The sequence below is a fragment of the Chrysochloris asiatica genome, unplaced genomic scaffold, assembly GCF_000296735.1.
Source record: "Chrysochloris asiatica unplaced genomic scaffold, ChrAsi1.0 scaffold00039, whole genome shotgun sequence".
Classification (NCBI taxonomy): Eukaryota; Metazoa; Chordata; class Mammalia; order Afrosoricida; family Chrysochloridae; genus Chrysochloris; species Chrysochloris asiatica.
Window position 1 is genome coordinate 2,969,999 of NW_006408557.1, and position 5,694 is coordinate 2,975,692.

Sequence of the window (5,694 nt, forward strand, 5' to 3'; positions counted from 1 at the left end):
TGCTCATCAAAAGGTCAAGTCATACAGGGGTTGGAACTGACTCCATAGCACTTAACATGAATATATATAAATATATATTCATAAACACACACATTTCTTCTTTAGAACTCTCATTTTTTTTTCAATTAAATGAATTTTAAAAAGATCAAGATGTTCTAATAACTGAAATTATACCATACACAATTATGTAATGTAATAGTAATTGCTCTAGTTATATTCAGTGCCCTGAGTTGGTTCCAGTATATAGTGACCCTATTTAGAGTTTTTCAAGTAGCTGATTGGTCTGACCCGCAGACCTTACAGTTAACAATTCAGTGCTTATCTTACAGTGCCACACCATGATTCCATAATAGTAATTATATACACAGTTCTACAGTGTTACAGGAAACTACTATTTAAGATGTTGTTTAAGAATATTTCCAATAATTTATAGGTTTTTATTGGAAATTAATTACATGCTTCTGGCTTCTTTTTTGGGAGTTACTTTTGCTTATTAAATATTATATCTAGTTATATTTTAATGAAAAGAAGGCTAAGTCCACCTTGGATTATGTTTTGGGGGCAAATAAAAAAAAATTGGGGACTACTCTTGAGCATTGGTCGAGGATGTGATGTAATGCTGTCTTACATTATATGAAGACCTTTTGACATGAAAAGTCAGCCATCTGCTCAAGAAAAGAGTTGTTTCTGATGGTTAACTAAGGCAATTATAAGCTTATGTTAGAAGACTGTTATTCTTTTATTTGTAACTGCATTAAAAATACTAGGATAAGTCAAAAAAGTATTGATATAAAATCTTAGAAGCTTTTTTAAGCAAAAATATCAAAATGTGAAGCTATTGCTTCTTGACATATCCTCCATCTAGGTCTATACATTTCTGAAAGTGATGTATTCATCCCTGTAATTCTTTCCTTCTCTGAAAAATTCTGCACTTTTTTATTTATACCACATCAAAGGATTGAAATTGTATTCTTTTCAAATGTGCTTTGCATTTGGGGAGCAAAAAGAAGTCTGAAGGGACAAGATCTGGGTTGAACTATGGATGGAGTAAGGTTTCCCAATGAAATTCTTCTATGACAGTCCTAGATACTCTTAAAGAATGAGCAGGTGAATGGAACAAAAATCCTCAGTGACGATTTCCTGGCCTTTTCTTACAAACTTTCTTAAAACTTTACTTAAAAGTTCTTCCTAATAAACCCCCATAATTTCACTGTGACCTTTGAGAAAATCTATCACAATTACCTTGAGGATTCCCCAAACCAGTCATCATAACCCTCTGAGCTAACCTTTCTGCCTTGAATTTTTACTAGTAAAACAGATCCTCTCAGAAGCCACTACTTAGATTGATGATTGATCCTTTTTTTTTCAAAGCACCAAAGAGATTAAGGCATGTGTATTTCTGAGAAAATTTTTCTGCAGCTAACTAGTGATTGCAGAGACCTGTCTAAAAACATTTTATTTGAAGTAAATCCATGTATGTATGAACTGGAACCCTAGAAGCAATACTTTTTGACTCACCCTTGTCTAAACACATTAATGCAAAAGAAAAATCAATAAAGCCTTAAGATATTAAAAAAAAATAAGAATTTTATTGCATAGCAAAATAGAATTATTCTGTTTCATTTCTCCTAAGGTATTAGTCATTCAGTAAGGAACTTGGATGACATTTGATATTTTTCCCCTCTACAAGATAAAGTTTGTTAGCAAATCAAATAACATTACAATAGACATACTGCATATATATTGGTAGTTTAATACCATCTTTCATAACTTCACACTGAGTCACTCTTCTGATTTTATATAGTATTTATTTTAATTAAATAATCAACTGGATCAGATGCCCCTTTCTGAGAGCTTAGTCTAATGTTGGGCCCTAAACTAAGTGCTTTATGTTTTTATTGCTTTTATTGATCCCTCAAATTTCTGAAGCAACTTTAAGAGACAGGTCATTTTGTTATACATACATTATAAGATTAAAGATTTTAAAAACCACATTTCTGATAAAAGTCTAATATACAAAATATATATTTTAAAGACTACAACTTATCCAAAGAAAGACAAACAGCCTAATTAAAAATGGACAAAGAACTTTAACAGCTATACCACCAAAGAGGATATTCAAATGGCCAAGCATATGAGAAAATGCTTAACATCATTTGTTGTTGTTATTGTGAAGTGACATTGAGTCGGTTCTGACCCATGGCGACCCTGTATAGGGTTTCCGAGGAGCAGCTGGTGAGCTTGAACCACCAACCTTGCAGTTCAAATGGCTTTGTAGTCTGGCGCATTAACCCACAGCACCACACCAGGATACTTAACATCATTGGTGGTGGCTGTGTGCCGTGGAGTCAGTTCCGACTCATAGCAACCCTGTACAGGGTTTCCTAGGCTGTGAATCTTTACAGGAGCAGAATGCCTCATCTTTCTCCCGGGGAACAGCTGGTAGTTTCAAACTTGTGGTTCGCAGTCCGATTCGTAACCACTACGCTAACTACAAAATCTACTGCCAATGAGTTGACTGTGACCCATAGCATTCCTGTAGGACAGAGGAGAACTGAGCCTTAGGTTTTCCAAGATTATACTTTATCCTTATAGGACCAGACATTGCTTTTCCTAATTTATAGCAACTGCTATAACTGCTGTTAGCAGTCAAGTACTTAACCCACAGTGCCACCAGGGATCCTTCATTAGGTATTGGTGGTGTTTGTGTGCTGTTGAGTCAGTTCTGACCCTCTATGGATTTTCCAAGGCTGTAAATCTTTACTTGAGCAGAAGAAAGCCTCATCTTTCTCCCATGGAGCAGTTGGTGGAATCAAACTTCTGACCTTGTGGTTAATAGCCCAACTACCAGGGTGCCTTCATTTGGTATTGCTGTTGTTGTTATTAAGTGCTGTTGAGTTGGTTCTGACCCATAGCAACCCTGTATAGGGTTTCCAAGGAGCGGCTGGTGAGCTTGAACAGCCAACCTTGAGGTTCAAATCAACTTATAGCAGCGCAGCACACTATCCTGCAGCAGCACACCAGGATTCCCATTAGGTATTGGTGGTGTGGTGTTTATGTTGTTTGGAGTTGGTTCTGACTCATAGTGACCCTGTATAGGGTTTCCAAGGCTGTAAATCTTAATGAGAGCAGAAAGCACTATCTTTCTCCTGTGGAACTGGTAGTTTAGAACTGCTGACCTTGAATGATTGAAAAAATAAGAAATAATACGTGTTGGTAAAGTTGCAGAAAACTGGAACCCTCAATCATTCCTGGAATGTAAAAGATGAAAGCACTGTGGAAAACAGATAGGTGATGCCTCAAAAAGTTGAACACAGAGCTACCATATGATCTAGTAGTCCCAAACTAGGTATATACTCAGAAGACGTGAATGCAAACAGAAATGTGTATACCCGTGTTCACTGGAGAACTTTTCATAACAGCAAAAAAGAGGGACCATCCAAATTGTGGTATATATACACATTAGAATTGTGGTATATATACACATTAAAATACTGTTTTTGTTGTTGTTAAGTGCCATCAAGTCAGTTCCAGCTCATAACGATACTTTATAGGATTTCCAAGGAGCAGCTGGAGAGTTTGAACTGCCAACTTTGTGATTCACACCAACCTTGAAACTCCAGTGCTTATCCTACAGCACCACACCAGGATCCAACTCAAACACAAAGACACATGAAGTCCTGCTGAATAGCAAGCAATACATGGAAGAGCCTTAAATATGCCACGCTGAGTGCAATAAGTTTGTTTCAAATAGACAAATGCTGTATAAATTCATTTATATGTAATAAGTAAATATATAAAACACAAAGATTATTGGGAGTTACAAAAGGTAGAAGGAAGGGGCAATTTTTACTCAGAGGGCACTGGGTTTGTGTTTTTAGTGCTGAAATGATTATGGAAAAAATAGTGAGAATGATTACACAAATTGAATATACTCAATGTCACTGAGTTGTAAACATTTTGGACATGGCATGTGTTTTATAATGTATATTTTACCACAATAAGGTGATTTAAAAAAAAAAAACAAAAGATTGTTTTCTGTCTCATTCAAGTTCACTATGTTGTTGCTGTTCTTAAGTGCCATTGAGTTTGGTCGGACTCAAAGTGACCCTGCATAGGGTTTCCAAGGAGCAACTGGTAGGGTTCAACTGGCAACCTTGTTGCCAGTTCAGTGCTGATCCTACACCTCCACACCAGGTCTCCCAAGTATACCAAATGTATTATAAAACACATTTTTTATTAAGATTATAGCAACGTTTTTTAAAGTATTATTCTATATAGTAAGGAGACCTGATAGCGTGCAGGGTTATAAACTGGACTGCTAACTGCAAAGTCAACAATTTGAATCTACCAGCTACTGCAAGGGAGAAAGATGAGGCTTTCTGTTCCTATAAAGATTTACAGCCTTGAAAACCCCATATGGGGTCCTTATGAGTCAGTACCAACTCAACAGCACACCACCATCATCACACTATACAGTATGTTGGCACTTTCACTCCTAATTAAGTATTTTATATCTTAATAGTACAGAAAGTAAATAGAGCCTTTCAGTAACTTATCTTTATTTGTTACCAGGCATCGATACAAGAAAACATCATCTGATAATTCTCTTTAGGCCAGCCCATAGGCAATACTACCATTAAAAAGTAACATATATAAATTTTACATAAGCATATAAAAAATAAATGTATCTACTCAGTAAATGTTTTCAGATTAATTCATTTAAATAATAATAATTTGATGTTGAAAGACTTCTTTCACACACTATTAAGTAGAAAAAAAATGTCTTCTGTTGATGACTGTGTTCTGTAGTAAGAATCTTGATCCCGTTTTAAAACAAATTAAAATTATTTTAGAAATAGTTAGTTTTAGATATGTAGTCACATTTTGATTACAATCATATGGTCCAGGCTCATCCACATGTTTCTCAGATTTACGTAGTAAGGTATTACTTAAAAACAAATTGTGGTACCCATTAGGGTTAATACTTAGGAGGTCAGCAATAGCCTTGCCTTTTGTATTTATAACCTAGAGGGTTTTGGATGCCCACAAGCTATACACATTACCAATCCTATTTACAGTGTTTTCTAAACTCTTGTTTGTTTTTTTTTGTTGAATCACAATATGCTTCTCTCTCATCACAAGATGATTCTATTAAGAGGCAACAGAAGGAAAAAGAAAACCTAACAGTGAAAGTCACGAACAGATTTTCTTTTCTGAACACCACTTTATTCAGATATTATCTTTTATAACATGTTATGAAAGGTCCCACATAAAAACCAAGGGGGAATAAGGAAACTTTACATGATTAGAAAGGTTAGGAATTGAAGACACTGAAAAGTGTAATAGGAAATGAAAATATGGTAACAACAACAACAAAAAAAAGAACAGAAATTCCTTATTGACCACAACTCTATTTTCAGTAGCCTGTTCAAACTGACTTCTGTTGTGAACATGAATTTCTTGCTGACTTGTGTCACATTAGTTTGTAATAGGATAGTGCTATGATTAGCCATGACTGAAAGCAAAGAATATCAGAAAGATGTTTACCTGTGCTTTATTGACTACACAAAGGCTTTCGATTGTGTGGATCATGACAAGCTACGGATAACATTGCAAAGTATGAATATTCCGGAACAATTAATTGTGATCATGAGGAATCTGTCCCCGGACCAAGAGGCAGTTGTTCGAACA